At 41.3% G+C, this 17,338-nt stretch overlaps 1 long non-coding RNA gene across 2 annotated transcripts; it reads right to left on the bottom strand.

Annotated features, from left to right (window-relative positions):
- Positions 1–244: 244 nt before the first annotated feature.
- Positions 245–14,752, bottom strand: LOC110357306 (uncharacterized). 2 transcript variants are annotated; one of them, XR_002410906.2, is made up of 5 exons: positions 14,617–14,752; positions 13,853–13,935; positions 13,606–13,700; positions 8,289–8,389; positions 245–2,451 (listed from the first exon to the last, which is right to left on the bottom strand). It is a non-coding gene; the product is annotated as an uncharacterized LOC110357306 (long non-coding RNA). The 2 variants fall into 2 exon arrangements; XR_010466633.1 differs by lacking the exon at positions 13,606–13,700.
- Positions 14,753–17,338: the final 2,586 nt, after the last annotated feature.

Raw genomic sequence — 17,338 nt, 5'->3', positions numbered from 1 at the left:
TGATGCTCTAGGATACAATGGGCACAAAGACCAGGAGTGGTCCTTGTCACCACAGGACTCCTCCTGAGCTCAGCTCTCCTCAGGAGCAGGGACAACTCCAAAAGTCACCAAAGAGCACCAGGGAGAGCTGGGAAATTATATCATAAGAAAGTAGAGCTGGACTCACCAAGTTCTCCAGCTACACTCGCAATGGAACATGCTGACAATACATCAAGGGACTTCCTAGCGATGTCCTTGGCACACACTCACAACAGATGCACCTCACTCCCAAAGTAAAGTAGAAAGAGCAAGAATTCATTTTACTGACACAGGCAATACCCATAAGCTTTAGGTTCACATCACAATGTAATATCACACTCAGCAAAGGAAAATAATACACAGCAGAGCCTTGGCAACGTAAATAAGCAAAACTGAAATCCGTCAAACTGCATCAGCTGAAGATGTGGCTCAATATAGACACAGTGAGTAAAAGGAGGGCATGAAATCTGAAAAATCTACTGGTTTTAGGTTAGACATTTTCAGGGTCAAAAAGTCCACAGATACCGTGTCTTTGGCGAGGTATCAAAAGCAATCACCATGATGAGTACTTCAGGCCTCCTAGCACAAGACCTATACTTTCATTCTAAAAGTCTCGGTCCAAACAATATAATTTTCTTTCATTTTGTAGAGTGGAGAGATGTTTCACAGAAAATTTCATGGGTGATTACAACCTATATCTTAAAATGAAACAAAAAATCTAAGCTATAACATCCCATGGAAAGATGTTAAACATTGCAAAAAGAAGACCACAGCAGGACAAAAAATACCTAAAACTTTTGATTCATCTAAAAAAAAAAAAAAACTAAATGCAGAAAAACTTGCATAAGATCCTCTTTTTCTTTTACCTGAGCAAATAAAAAGATCAGGGCCTTGGTGTTGTTTGTGTTATATTAAATTGCTGATAGATAGAAGTATATTTTTGATATTCTTTTTTTATTTACTAAAAAAAAATTTTAAAAGACATTTCTGTTTCCCAGAACCCATTAGGAATCAAACAGCTTATTTTATATACAGCTTATTACAAAAGAGTGCTCTTTAACCTTTTCTTTCAACTACGTACCCACCATTCATGGATATGCACCATGTCAAGTACTTCCTTGTTTCCATCTCTCTCAGTTTTCTTTGGCTTTCCCAACCTCTCTTGTGGATCGACAGTGCAGGAGAAACAATAGCCACCAAAAGCTTAAAAAAACCCACTCCACTCCCACATGCCTTCGTTGTAAGCAGCTCTAGGCACCCGTGTTTGGCATTGGAGTGTGCGGTTACATAGTCTTTCTGTTTGCAAAAATGTGGTTTTCCTGTTCTTTTAATAAGCTAGCCCTTGGAAGTACTCGGTAAGTGAACAGGAATCCACCCCTGCTTCACATTCAGTGGGAGCTTTGGCAGTTAAGACCCTTGAAATACGTAATTTCAAAACATATTTCAGACACCACCTGTCATCTCCTTTACTGAAAGGTACCACGTTACATCGTTGTCCTAAAAGCACCTCTAGTAACAGAGTGTGTAAAGCACCCTGTAGTACATTTCTGACTGCCTGTAGATAATTTGTTTCACCAAGATCCAGTCATGAACGGTAACTTCCCAGACAAAAGCGTGAGACAACTTCTTTCACATTTCTGAGACATTATCCATGATGACATACACTGCAACTGCTCACTCATTCACTGTCTCAGCTAACAAGATTTCCTGCTCCAGTTCCCAGAGTTCAGTTCACAAAAATAATCTTCCCATCATGTTTGGGTTCATGTTCCCCAGTTTCTGTGTCTGTTGAGACTGAACTGGTATTTATGTTATTTCCCTGCTTCTTTGGCTCATTTAAGAACTGTCACATTTGATTGTGTATTCTCTATTCCCTTGCAATTTCACACGTTCCACCAGACACCTCCAAATTAAACTGCTGTTGTTAAATAATAACCAGCACTGAAAGAGGAGCTGCGAGGCGGCTACCTGTGATGCTATGGTTCACCCTCTCTTTTTGTCTGTTTCTCAGAAGGTGTGAAGGAATTTCACTAGTCACATACGATCCTCTGTCCCACTTAACCTCCTCTTCACTGGAGCCATACTTTTGGGAGATGTTTTTGCAGTTGTAGCTCCTACTCCCCTTAGGGATAGCATTAACTTTAGTAACTCTGTACTGGTGGTTAGTTCCTTTAATCTTTTTGAAGAGTGCTGAGTCCCCCTTTTTGCTGGAAAGCCTTGTTGTATGTGGCAATCTGATTGACTCTGATTGTCTCAATGAACCTGGGCAGGAGCCATCCATGTGAATTTGGCATCTTTGTGGTAGCTCATTCTCAATGATTTTAAGTCAAACTTCAGGGGTTTTCTCCATCTTACCTTTATGTTCCCTTCAGATATTTCTTCAGTATTCTTGTCATCTACCAGAAAGTCCTGTTCTCCTCTGTACAGCAGGAACTGTGACAAAGAACATTTTTTTTGGTTACAGCTTCAAGCACATCTCAGCCTGTACTTCTCTTTGTGCTTTCCTCAGGACTTCTTCAGGCTGTGCCAGTACATCCTCACCACCTTCTGTCATTCTCGTCCTTTTCTCCTATTGCAGATGCACAGACAAAAGGTGCTACAGAGTAACCAGCAAGAACTTCACTTACATACTCCTTGAAGGGATGACATACTGGGATTTGTGGTGGAGGCTGTGTTTTTCCTTTCCCTTTGGAACAGCAGAAAAAAGCCACCCACCACACCTTACATGCTTCTAACAACTATCTTAAGTCAAGAATGACAGTTATTATTATTATTACTACTAATAATAATAATTAAAAAATCTATAGAAGACTTCAGATTTCATTAAAACAGATATCTGAAAAAAATATGGCTAATTTTGCTAGAACATTAATATAGGCCAGAAATCTGGGGATCTGTGGCTCTCAGAGGCTTCCTTACATTGTCATTTGCAAACTCAAAGTGAAACTAGCTATAATTTTAATTAAGTTTTACTCTGCAGCTTGCAACTGTACTAATCATAAGAAATAACTGAGTTGGAAGGTGAGAAATTATCTTTCCTGTGGTACCCTGCTGTGGTCCTTGGTGGTGTGGAGCAATACACCAGGCATGTTGCTTAAGGGGAGAGTAGAAGTAATCTTTTTTAACAGTGTGACTTGCAAGGGTTATTCACTTACTGCTGAATGACTTCCCATTGCATATAAACCAGGAAGTTCTAGACATCACTGAGCTTTCCACTACAGTGACGGCTACTCTGATTTATCGCTGGTGTAAGGCTGAGGATCCAAAAATTAAAATCAAAGTCTGTGCAAAGTATGATTAGATTAGTGATGACAGCTTTCACCTGGAAACTGTGAGTTTGTTTTGTGAAGGACATAAGATGCAGGGGCAGGGAGAACCACAAAAATGCCCACTTTTTCGGATAGGAACCTCACAAGTGTACACACATAGGACATTTGGAAGATGCAACCTCAGCAGTGGAAATGCACACACACACTGCAATGACAGAAAAAAAGAGCATCTCGGAAGGCTCTTTATGGAAGTGGTCACTTCTTGTTGCCCAGGTTTTGCTGGAAGGGAAGGTGTGAAATTAGACCCTCTTAGCAACCTGAAAATACTTTTCAATCATCTTGCTTTTCGGAGTGTGTATAATACCCACATCTGGCAACCTGTTTCTCAAAATTGCACATCAAAACCCTGGTTCAGAGACACTGTAATGAATCAGAGACCAGCAACGTTATTTCCAGTGGAACGAGACATCTGCTTCAGTTATTACTGGTTTGGGACTCAGTGACCAGAGCCGCTGATGATATATTTTCCTTTAGTGAACAATATTTGTGTTAAAAAACCAACCAACAACCAGGTTTTTTCTCCTGCTGTTTTGCTGTTGCTGAAATTTGTGAAAACAGACTTTTATGAATGTTTCCAATTTGCTGAACTACCCATTGGAAAAAAAGCCCACATTCAGAGGGTGGTGTTCTAGCTTGGCTTTGTGAAGGCCTTCAGAGAGTTCTGTTCATTAGGCTATTCCAAATGCTCTCAGACATCTCATTTTCTTACCAACACTTGTATCTAAGGGAGCAGAGAGTGCATTTTATTCATTATGGTTTTTCTTTTACTCTCTGCAAAGCTGTGTGCTATGGAAAGTTGTGTGATATGTGACATTAAAAAAGACTCAAACCATTTGCAGAGGACACCCAGTTAGGCAGGAGTGTGGATCTGCTCATCGTATGAAGAGGCTCCATAGCTCAGGGGTAGAGCACTGGCCTAACAAACCAGGAGTAATGAGTTCAAGTTTAACTGGAGCCTTGGGGCTGTGTATCCCCTACAAAGATCCTCAAACTTGTATTTCTGGTTTCTCTTCAGAACGTAATCTTAGAGGCACAGGAGCAGGCCCTCCCCATGCACCAGAAGGTGAGCCTTCCAGGAAGAAGGCCAGCCTGGCTGAATAGAGAGGCATAAAAAGAGAATTTGGAAGGAGGGGCAGGCTACTCAAGAGAAATACAATAATTCTGTGAATTTATACGGAGAGAAAATTAGAAGGGCCAAAGCCCAACTAGAGCTGAGGCTACCGCTGTTAAAGGTAACAAGAAATGCAAAATATACCAGCAACAAAAGGAGGGCTAAGGAGAATCTCCATCCCCTCCCTGATGGATGTGTGGGGAAACACAGTGACAGAAGATGAGGGAAAGGCTGAGGTACTAAATGCCTTCTTCACCTCAGTCTTTAATAGTCAGAACAGTTGTGCTCTAGGTACCCAGCCCCCTGAGCCAGAAGACAGGGATGGGGAGCAGAATGAAGCCCAAATAATCCAAAGGGAAATGGTTGGTGACCTGCTACACCAGTTGGACACCCACAAGTCTGTGGAGCCAGATGGGATACACCCAAGGGTGCTGAGGGAGCTGGCAGAGGTGATCACTAAGCCACTTTTCATTCTTCCCGCTCTACCCTGCACTGGTGCAGCCTCACCTGGAGCACTGTGTGCATTTCTGGGCACCACAGGATAAAAAAAGATATTAAGCTACTGGAGAGTGTCCAGAAGAGGTCTATAAAGTTGGTGAAGGGTTTGGAGAGAAAGCCATATGAGGAGCAGCTAAGTCACTGGTTTTGTTCAGCCTGGGGAAGAGGAGACTGAAGGGAGACTTCATCACAGTCTACAGCTTCCTCACAAGGAAACAAGGAGGGGCAGGTGCTGAACTCTTCTCTTTAGCGACCAATGTCAGAAAGATGTGCCAGGGGAGGTTTAGATTGGACATTAGGAAAAGGTTCTTCCCCTGGAGGGTGGTGGAGCACTGGAACAGGCTCCCCAAGGAGGTGTCACGGCCCCAAGCCTGACAGTGTTCAAGAAGAAACTGGACAACACCCTGAGGCACATGGTGTGAACTGTGGGGTTGTCCTGTGCAGGGACAAGAGCTGGACTCAATGATCCTTGTGGGTCCCTTCCAATTCAGGACATTCTATGATTCTACAGATCAAAACAACCCCATCTTACTGCGCACTTCCATTCTATTTCTGAACGCTCATATTTTGTTTAATCCAAACTTGTGGTCTAGGTTACTTCTGCCTCTCTCCTTTTAACTAGCTGATGAAGTACAGCAGCAACAGCTGCTGGCACCAGAAGAGAAAAGAGACAATTTCAGAAGGCCAGACTAACAAAACAGATCAGCTTTGTTCTGGAAAATACAAGGAAAGTACTAGAAAGTATGCTTTTTAGGTTAAAAGGTGAAAACAAAAAAAACCTCCAGCTTCATTAGGGTATAGATTTTTGTACTTGTGTAGCTTAATGAGACAGTCCTGTATGGTCTCATGCTATAACCATGTAAAACACAATATTGGGAACTGGCACCAGGAATGCCCACACAAATATTAGATTGTTTCTGTGTAAAAGAAGAAAAAGGCAAGAAATGCCTGTATGCTGTGTTTTCAATTCTGAGCTTCTAAGCTGGAGAAATATGGAGTTAGCTCAGAGAAATAGACTTTTATTTAAAAAAAAAAAAAAAGTGTCTAATAAATTGCTTTCTTCAACATTTTCTACTACAGATTTCATTGAGAATTTAGAGAGGCTGCCCAAGTGCATCTCTGTTTTGCTGAAAGGCTTGTCAACTTTTTGCAAATACCTTGGGCTGTCTGTTCAATCCATTTCCCGGACTTCTGGCATTGAGTCTGCAACAAACATCTCAAATATACAGCTTCATACTGCTCTTCCTAAAAATGGTTGCTCTGATTTCATCCTCTGACTCCTTCACTTCTACCACCTGCCAGAAGCTTTTCCTTCAAACTCCTGTCTTTCCAGTTCTTCCGAGGCAATGCATTAGAATCAATGGGCTTAGTGTTGTTCCTCCAGTAGAGACATATGTAGCTCTCTGAACCAATGGTTTCTTTTCCTTCATATGTGCAACCAATCCTGACCTTAAGTAATCCATTTGGTTCATAAAATATTGTTTTAGAACACACAGACATGCCATATTCAGAAATTATTGCACCACAGATATATTTTGCTCGATCAAACTGTCCTAAACTCCAATGTACTAAGCAACTGAAAATAATTCCATCTATACTTAGCTAACTTTTCATACTAAAGATAATGCGTTTCAAGCTACTATAGCATTGATCATGGCAGCAATCAGATTATTTCTCTGTGCTGTGGAATGACACATAAAAACCAAGCAGCCCAGATCTGGTCTCTTGTAGTTTTGGAACTTAAGGAAATCTAAAGTATAGTGACTTTACTGTAAAATAACCTTGGTAATGCCATCACTAACAGAGCACTCACTGAAAAGGTCACTTACACATACATCCATTAAACTCCTCCTACAAAACAGAATCAACAAACCTTCCACTTTATGCAATGTCAAGAAATACTTCCAAAAATATCCAGACCTTGCAAAATCCTCCCCCACATCTGTTTCCAATCATCACTTCATAATTCAGGGTACATCTTCCATTCCAGAAACCATTTTGACTTCACATGAAAGCATAAGGTTTCCTCCTGTCTGGCCCACATACAGTTTATATCAAAGATTAATCAAATGCTATCCTAATTTATATAATGAACAGTGCAGATCAGTAAGTTGCAGACTCAAGGATCAGTGTTTTTTGGAAAGTAAGAATAACTAAATCGGGCAATCAATAGATGCTTTGCCAGATTTTAGTAAGAGCAGCTGGAACAAACACTTTCAAAATCCTGCCCATGACATTCATTCACCTCTAGTGAGCTTTTACTCCTGCTGAAAGATGATAGTAGCTCGATCTTCCTGAGAGAAATGGCTTAACAGCCCTTTTTCCTTCCCTCAAATCTGCATTCGTTTCCTACTGCTAATGGTTTCTGGTCCCTCTAGAAGTTATAACCCCAGACTCCCTCCCATTCAATACCTGTCACAAAACACCTATACTTCTGTTCTCTACTCTTTTTTCTCCATTCACATTCATCTTCATAGAGTCTTCCTGCCTTTACGTCACCATAAAGACCTTTTCTCCCCATGTTGTTACCCCATCTCTCAGTGAAAGGTCACCATCTAGATCTCAGTAAAGCAAGAAATGTACTTTGCAGGACTACACTTGAGACCCCAATTGTGTCATTCCTAAACCATGTTTCACATTATTTTCTTCAACCAGCATTGTCCCTCGCCAAAAACCCTTGTTTAGCATTGAACACTGCAGTTGGATCAATGTGGAGCTTCTTTCTACTTTCATTACTTTTTGTCTTTTCTAAAACTAGAGCCTACAAACCCTGTCTGGAAACCAGGACCCTGTTGTATCAAACTCAACAGACACAGAACAAAATATGCTGGAAAATATGGTCCTTGTCTCTCTCTGTTAAATAGCCAAAGTACAAATCCTGGTTTTGGAGCCAGTTCATTGGACTTTTTCTCAGGGCTATTTGCACCGTGGTGCATCGCAGTGCAGCTGTGCCCTAAGTAAACTTTAAAAGACTACTATACATACTTGTGACAGGCAGACGTAATAAAGAGAGATATAACACTTGAAGAGCCATAATTGTCAAGAAAAAGGAGTTTGTTAAGGGTAGTGTTTGAAAGAGAAGTAATTTAATCCAGAAAAGGCAAACCTGAGTCAGAATATTTGGATAAAATTTCTGGCAGTGAGTTACACCAGCATGGAAATTGTCCTCCAAGGAAAGCAACAAAGCTCTTCACTTTTGGTATTTTAAGGCTCACATAGACTGGGCACAGAGCAGAATCCAGGGAGCAACATTAAATGCCATGAAAGGCTTACTCTGCTGCTAAATTCAGTAACAGGGAAATGAGCTGAAAGCTCCAGTGTTACTAAGGTACCTTTTAGTCACAGCTCAACTGTCTTCATGCTTATATTCATCATAGGATGTTGACGTGGTGTTTTCTTCTGTAGTCTGATATGATTTTTAAGCTGAAAAATACTAGTAAAGAGATTGAATTACTGACACAGATACATTAATTGGTTATTTGGTATTATCATATTCTATATTCATCACAGAAATAATTAAAATTATTTCAAAATGTGGGAGAAGAAACAGACAAAGGGGAAATTACCTCCAAACCCCACGGAGATGTTAGTGACACAGGCATTCATTTCAGCAGTCTGTCTACTCATGTGGCTGGCACATGCTCTTGAGCAGCCAAGTCTTCAATAAAGATAAAAGCCTGACTAATTGCAGTGTTACTTCTCAGGTGCCACGGCAGTCAGCATTAGCCAGACTGAGCTCAAAGCACAAGAATAATTAGCTCGAGTCCGTGGTGGGCCAGCATTTGTCTGTTTTGATGACCTGACCAGGCTGGCGCTGTGTGGTCAAAATCCGCCTCTAAAACTGTCCTCTAGAAAGACTCACTCCAGATACTGAGACTGAGTCCCAAAGGCAAATGCAGGGTAAAAAGTAAAGAGCAAGAGGTTAAGACAAAGGAGGATTTGGGACATCTCTCCTGATAAACTTTTTGCTTAGCTAGGGGAAAGCCTCCAGACAGAATAATCCTGTCCCGCGGAAGAAGTTAAAAAGGCATGAGCTGCAGATACAGCTGACATTTGGTCAGGAGAGCTACTGAAGTGAGCAGCTGCAATTTGAGCCAAACCTCTTTTCTTCTCCAGTTCTTTCTGGGGATATATTATACAATGTTAAATTAAGGTCAGATAAAGGACATGTTAGTAACATCCTTGCCAGTGAAAACCGCAAGTTAACTATTAAATTATGTTTATTTATGTACTGTTTTATTAAAAGAGTTTCTCTGTGAAAGTCCATTTGAAGAAACTGTGAGATCGAGAACAATATTTGGACACAGCTCTGAATAGTAAATGGAAGTTCTCTGTGCTCTGCCTGAAACCAGTTGTGGTTCTCTTTTAGCACATTAGTTGAATGTATACACTGGGAATATTTTACTTTGTTTTATGTTATTGCAATTTGAAAAAAAATTACACTAATAGCCCAATTTCATGCAATTATCTGAATGCAAAACATTTTTCAGCTGAATTCCCATAGCCTAATCCTACTAGTTCCCTTGGCTGTCTCACTTTCAATTATGAACCAAGATCTGCACATGAGATGAAATGCTGCTATTGTGAAAATTGATCCTTTCTTTAAAAGTTATTTTCAGTGGTCTTCTGCCATAGAGGCTGTTTTTATTGTCTGCAACCAAAGGCACTTCAAGGAAATCTGGTTTTAACATCACAGGCCTGCAATACATATACTTTATCTAGAGCAGTTTGTTGTGTTATTGTGGTAATAACCTGGTTATTTTTGCACCATAATTGTACCTCTAAATGTCTCTTGAGCTGCACATATGGGGCAAAGTGTAGCTTTATGAATACACAGGGGAAAGGGAAGAAAAAAGAAGGGCCATACAGAGAATTACATTCTTTTTTCCTTCCATGTATAATACAGCTAACACAGTTTTGGAATGCAAGCAATGGGTGATGTTAACGTTACATTAATGCCAACTTGGTGGTCAAATCATAAGGCTGGCTAAGGGATCGTACATGTCTGCTTTGTATTTGCTTTTGCCTTTTTGGAGCCCTTACAGTTTGCATCTTCAAGTTTCACTCCACAATCTAGGGAAAAAAAAATTATTTTCAAGAAAAGTCCAAGCTTTTATTAAATCACATGGCTCCAGGGTGTTGGACTTCAAGGAAAATACTAAAGAAGTTGAGACTTACAAGAGTCAGTGACAATGTGCTAAGTTCCTCAAATCAAGTGAATGAATTAACCTAGCCAACTGACCCACATCCCTGGAAGGAAGCACATTTTGTACGTTGTGAAAAATGTGGATAATATCATACTGTGGAGTACACTTCCTTGAAGCTTCAGAAGGCTTGACTCCTGCTCTGATACATTCACCTCTCTTTTGGTTCCTCTGAAATACCTGTTCTGCATTTCCTCATTCGTGTTCAATGTACTGCATCCTTGCTTGCTTATAGGGCTCACCTGTTTGGTAGGAGGAAAACATTCTTACATCCACTTTGGAAAGAACTTGCATTCCTTGACTCAGCACAAATATAATAGATCCTTTTTTTAACTGAAGCTACATGCATTTATTTGAAACTCAGTCTCTAAGCTCCATTCCATTGTTGTGAACAGAAAGAAATAATATGCATTTTATTATAAGATGGGACAGACATCAGCCTGGCTCATCTGGCCTTGCCTGTCTCTCCCCTTTGTCTATAGAGGAAGGCTTCGATAACTGCGTTCTTTTTTCTAGATGGATAACATTAGGTTAAATGAATCCCAAACTTAATATCACATTTTGGGTATCCATGAATCAAAATAATAAAATTAAATTCCATTTTCATTTTCACTGCTTTAAATATCTCCCATCTCTTTTTGCCCTAAAGGAACAGCTGCCTCTCTGGGCAGTGAAATTTCTGTTCCTTATAAAAGCTGCACGTCTATCTGACATCATTATTCAGGTCTTCAAATGACCTTCATCAAAGAAAAGGAACTGGAGACATGATATTTTGGATATTAAAGGGTGAAAAGTAAGCAGAAAAAGAGTGTAAAAACAATTAAGACTTTAAACAGGAGGGTGATAAAGAGAAAACTCATAGGTTTTAGCTTTGAATTTCACCTTTTACATACTAATTATGTAGTAACACACCCATAGATACCCTGTTACTAATTACCTTTAAGGAATACTTCAGTCAGCGAGGCAGTTCTTTCCAACTTATTTTGGCTATCATGCTTTATAGTACCCCCTTGCCTTTGTACCTGCAAACATGGCCATTCTGGCACTTTACTCACACAGTATTTTGTTTGTGAATATTGGTGCTAGCCCAGAAGAAAGTCTCGGGGAACACAAATTTCGGTTTTTGCTATATGCCAGCCGTCTCCATCACAGACACCAAAGAGTAAAAAAACATATATTGGCTCCCTAAGGTTCCTTTCATTTTCTTCGCTTGCTTTGTTAGAGCTGCCACAGATCCTTGCAGAGGATCAGACAGACACACGTAACATCTCTACTCATTTGTACTGGGAATCACTCACAAAGCTGGTTTCCTGTCATTGAGCAACTCGGAGAAGTAACTGATAGCAATGCAGGCCTCAGCAATTATTTATCATGAACAGCCAGAAATAAGTGGACAGGCTGCCTTGATGCTGCAGTACTTCTTTCTTCACATGGCTGTCTGGAAATCCTGCTGCCCTGAATCTCTAGTTTCTAGTGAATGTATAGTAATGCACCAGCCTTATGCTTGGGCATGCCTTTCACAGGCATGGTACAGTATATTATGCTTTCCAGCATTTATGTGTTACATACACTGCTGCCACAAAAGTTTACATTGGAACTGGCAAGGTTATTGATTATAATTCTGATTTAACCTTCCTATGTCTTTTATATCTTTGCAACATCCATTTATATATATATATATATGTACACACATATATATATATATATGCATGCACACGTACATTTATAAATACACAGGCATTTGATATGCTATTTTTGGAGCAGAAATCAATGCTAGCTGCCCACTGCCGAGTGGCTTCCCAGAATGCCTGACTGTGAAATTCTGCATTAACAAACATGACTATATGGACATAGAGGAAAAAAAAGAAAAATGTTCAAATGAAGGCATATTTCCATTTGACACTTGCAAAGCACTATATAAAAAGAAAACTAAAAGGGATCAAAATCCACATTCTTAGTGCTTCTAAAATTGTGTATCACATATTGTGTTTCATTATACATTTTTAAAAGGCTCCACCTACTCTCTGAGACTAGAAATCTTTTAATAGCATGAAGTTAGTCAATCTTTCTTTCATTAATATTCATATATATGCCCCAATTCTTGTATGTAAATCCACTAATGGAGATTCACTGGCAGTGCAGCTGAACACTGTGCAGGACCTGGGACCCTTCTATGCTGGCAGCCCCTGTGGAGCACTGAACTGCATGGTGGGCAAATGACATTCATTAAACAGCAGCCGCTTTACCTGCTTTCTGCTCCCTTAGCCCTTCTGCTAATTCCTTAAACCTCTTCAGCACACCCTCAGCTGAGGGGGATGTGTTCCCGTTGCAGTGGTAAGAGCGATAGGCAGGGACTTGTAATGTGCCTTTCCTCTGTGTTACAAAAGGCATTTTAATAATCTTTGCCAAGTCATTCAATCTTTTTGCCTTTTGCATTATAAAAGTGTTCCCCATTTTGTGAAAAGGAGACAATAGTGCTTCTCTTCTTCCCAATAATTTGTTGCAACTACACAGCTTCTGGTTTCCATTTAGCACTAACTCCATCTCTTTATGCAGCACCACACTGTGATGTGTAAACTTAGCCTGAAACAGAGTCTGAAGGCAGAAGAGACCATTATGATCATTTAGCTTGGCTTCCTCTAGGATTTTTCTCAGGGATTCCTGCATGAGGCTCCACGGTTTCAGTTGCCAAGGAAACAATTTTCAATCTTTTCCATCCCTCACCATCCCTATCCCTCCTATCCATTTTGTCATTTCTTGCTACAATAAAAAAAATCCTGTCAAATGTCCTAGTCCTTAGCTCTAGCATCCTCATCTCCACCTCAAAGAACGAATGGAAAACAGTGGTGAGGGCCCTTGGCTGGGAGTTCAGCCTGAAGCTTACCTCTTATCCTTGGATCCTGTGCTGCAGGTGGATTACCCTTTGAAAATGACCCTCTCAGCTACAGTTAGCTTACTAAATGCTGTATTGTTTGGCTAACAAAAGACATTTTTTTTTTTTCAATTGCACAGCAGTGTACCGCTCGATTTATTTTTGCTATCTTTCCTTTCACCACAGCTTTAGCTCCACTGCAGCCTCATGCGGAAATGCTTTGGAAAAAACACGCTGTATTGTAAAATGCAGCTGAAGAGCAAAAGCACTAATGAGGAAAAGAAAGGAAGATGCAAAGAGATGGAGAACCATGTAGGAGTGTGATAGAAAGCAAAAGCCCTGCATCAACTAGAGAATAAATTAGATGTACTCAGAGCCAGAGAGAAACTTTTGCAGTCTCAGGAGGTTAAACTCAAGTACCTTCAGGCAAGTTACAGGAGATCTGCATGTTTCCCTAAGGTCTAATGAGTCCCACCTGTACAATTTATAGCATCTGACAGTTACACTGATTTTCATGCCCTTAAATACAACTCTGATCAGAGTAGCTGTTTGAAAGACAGAAGGGTGTCTCACCAATGTAATTTGAAAGGTAATCCCCTCAAATTCAGTAGACTTGTATCAATGTAATCAGTTCCTCAGTGTGCACAGAAGGAGGATGAACACACCAACTGCAGGGTGGAAAGAAGAGGCAAGTGCTCACAAAAAGCTTATGGGGAAGAGGGCTGCCATTTGGCATATTTTGATAATCCACCACTTATGGTAATTGTCCCCCTTTTGTAAGTAACCTAACAATACTTCACTTAAAGGAAAGCAGGCTTACCTTGCAAACCTCAGGAATATCAGATCATCAAGGAAAAGTCAAGGATACGTAGTAGCAGCTGAAACATCCCTGAGGATAAGACCCTGGGAAGAGAGAAACAGGGTAGAGCACATTAACAAGTCAATCCCTCTTTAGAGTCAGAGCAATGCTTCGGCCCTTCTTCTTCTGGACACTCATTTTTGGAGCTCGCCAAGGCTTTTTTCTCTGTGTGTGTGCGAGAGAGACATAAAAGGATGGTTTGGAGGATTTCCAAACCATGCATGTATGCACAGAAGATGTTATGTCATACATACACCACCACAGAAACACTCAGTGTGTGTCCAGTGGATCTGGCACCAGAGCCTCTGTGCCCCTGCAGGGACCTCTGTGAGCCCAGGCCTCAGGACAGGCCTGTGGCACTGCTCACTGTAAGCCTGGGAAATCTATATCTTTTGGCCATTTGAGTCCATTTGTTCAAGATGCTGCATCTAAATGTAGCCCAGCACTGGTACTGAAATCCCTGATGCTTTTTCTGCAGGCACCACTTGCTGATGGTTTAGGTTGTTGTAACAGAAGCAGTAAGATAAAGCTAGGTGTGAAAAACAATGGAGAAAACAAGTTATTTTTGTGAATGTTGACAATATTTCAGTTTTCCCATTGGCTATTTTCCTGACAGGCTACACAGAAGAGTGTCAGAGGGAAGCAAATAGGAAGCAAACAGTGACAATGTACAAATACCTTTTCAAATATCACAGAAGTATACCAGGGATTATCTATCCACATACCTTCAGGCAGGCAAGTGTTAATTTCTCCTAAGTCAAGAGAGAATAAAGAAGACACTGAAATGCTGGAAACCGCAGCCAGACAAAGAGGAATAGATGAACAGCAGTGTTGGGATGAGTAAGAAAAAGCAAGCCTTTAAGAGAGAGTTGGTTTTGGCACTTGACCTTGAACAGGTGTGTTTATGCTCAGTGGAAGCTCTTGAAACAGCTGTGTTTTCTGGTAAGACTTACATACAAATGCTCTTTGTTTCATCTCACGTTTCATCTTCTGAATTTTTTCCTTTGTCTGAAAAAAAATCTTTTGTTTCAAAAAAATATATTATTGAGTGCTCTGGATCAGCTGCTGGCCCAAAGTGTATTGGGTCAGTGCGGTGCAGAGCAGGGGCTGCTGGCTTCTCTACAGAGTGCTGGACTCGGTTACCCTGGAGAAGACTATGTGGAGGGGAAAACACCATTGCCGGTTGGCAATGACATGAGATGACTTAGTGTGCCAGCTGCCTCATAAGCCTGTGCTTCCTCCCCTCAGCAGTGGTACACAAGTGTGGGAACTCATTATTCCCAGATAAGAAAAGCAACAACTCCATAACAATAAATAAATAAACAAACAAATAAATAAGCCACAGTCAACCAAACAAAAAAACACCACCACCACCAAATTCAGACAAACAAAATACCACACAAACCCCGCAAACAGAACAAAAAACCCTCAAACAAACAAACAAACAAAAAGCACCACAAACCAACCAAACAAAAAAACACACAAACCCCCCCAAACAAAACAAATAAGCCTCAAACAAGTAAACAAAAAGCACCACAAACCAACCAAACAAAAAACAACCCAACCCCCCCAACACATGGGTAAACCTGAGAAGGGTACTGTCACTTGACCCTACTGTTTCTCCCACCTGTGTGCACTCTATAGTTCACAGCTGGCCGCTGCCCTGCTGCTGCTCCCCCTGCCAGGCTGGTGGTAGGGAACAGGGTATCAATTTGCAGAAGGAGAGCAATCCCACTCCATACAGGAACAGCACAGTCTTCCCTTACGGGCAGACTCAAGTATATTAATCAAGCAAATGGTACCAGAAGGCAGTACCCGGAGGTTACCTCTTTTGCTGTCCACGTGGGCTTTAAACTACTCTATTCCTTTTCACACTACAGGGCAGCATGGCAGTGGGGTGCAGGCAGTGATGTACTTTCCACAGCCCTGGCTGGAGATGTATGGGGAAGGAAAGTGCTCTCCACTGCTTAGGAAGCCTAAGAGGGAGTCAGGAAGGGTTCTGGTCATGGAGATCTCATGTCCAGGAGAGCCTCTACTTCTCTGAATTGAAATCAGATCATTTTACCAAATCTCCTCTAAGATCTCGGATGTTTCAGACTTGTCAATGCCATCCACTAAGCTAAAAATCCCAATCTACTCCTATTCACAGCTTCTACCTTTCCAAGAGTAAATATCCCATTGCTATCAGAGCATGCCTGATCACTCCGTGTGACTGTCTTCATCACTGTCTTCTGTCCTGCTAATCGTTGCCAGCCCCTGCTGTTCTCAATAGTGATTTCATATTCATTTAGATCTTAGATTAAATGGTTGCATTCATGGATCAAACAGCTTCCAGCGTTGCACTCATCTCCAGAAGCCTCTCCTGGACTCCTCCACTGGCTCTTTGGGATCTGCCAGTTGGCCTCTTCTCGGTACCATTCACACGAGTTGCATCGATACTGCACGGTATTCAGTTTTAGACTCAAAATGCAGTGCACTACTGACTAATACACCCAGCGCACTTTCACATACATTATCACTATGCAATTACCTTTGTCAACCAAATCACAGAATCACATAATTTTAGGGTTTGGAAGGGACCTGGAAAGACCATCTAGTCCAATCCCCCTGCTGGAGCAGGAACACCTAGATGAGGTTACATAGGAAGGTGTCCAGGCGGGTTCTGAATGTCTCCAGAGAAGGAGACTCCACAACCCCCCTGGGCAGCTTGTTCCAGTGTTCTGTTACCCTCACTGTGAAGAAGTGTCTTCTCATATTTAAGTGGATCCTTCTGTGTTCCGGTTTGCACCCATTGCCCCTTGTCCTATCATTGGTTGTCACCGAGAAGAGCCTGGCTCCATCCTTGTGACACTCACCCTTTACATTTTATAAACCCCTCAGTCTCTTCTTCTCCAAGCTAAAGAGCCCCAGCTCCCTCAGCCTTTCCTCATAAGGGAGATGCTCCACTCCCTTAATCATCTTTGTTGCCCTGTGCTAGACTCTCTCCAGCAGTTCCCTGTCCTTCTTGAACTGAGGGGCCCAGAACTGGACACAATATTCCAGGTGTGGTCTCACCAGGGCAGAGTAGAGGGGAAGGAGAGCATATGTAGTCTCATCAAAGCACAAAAATTGGGTTTGTTTGGTAAGTTTGCTTATAGTTACCATAAAACTATGTCAGTGGTATTAATCATATTATTCACCTTAATTCTTGCTCAGCTGAATACCACACGAGCTTTCCTTTATTTTCCCTGGAACTGAGCTAAGCCTAGCCAGCTTGCAAATACTGGGTTTATTCTATGGGGCAAAACTGATAATAGTCTTTTGCTCTGCTCTGTACCTTTATTGTGTCCTGATCCCACTTTTCACTGACTGTCTCTGCCCTGACCTTTGGAGAGTAGCACATCCTCTTTTGCTCCTGGAGAGGCTCAGGAGAAGGGATTGAGGCTTCTTCCTCTCCCTTGCAGAGCA

This window comes from Columba livia, chromosome 1 (assembly GCF_036013475.1).
Source record: "Columba livia isolate bColLiv1 breed racing homer chromosome 1, bColLiv1.pat.W.v2, whole genome shotgun sequence".
In the NCBI taxonomy this organism is placed as follows: domain Eukaryota; kingdom Metazoa; phylum Chordata; class Aves; order Columbiformes; family Columbidae; genus Columba; species Columba livia.
This window is presented reverse-complemented; position numbering and strand designations above follow the sequence as displayed.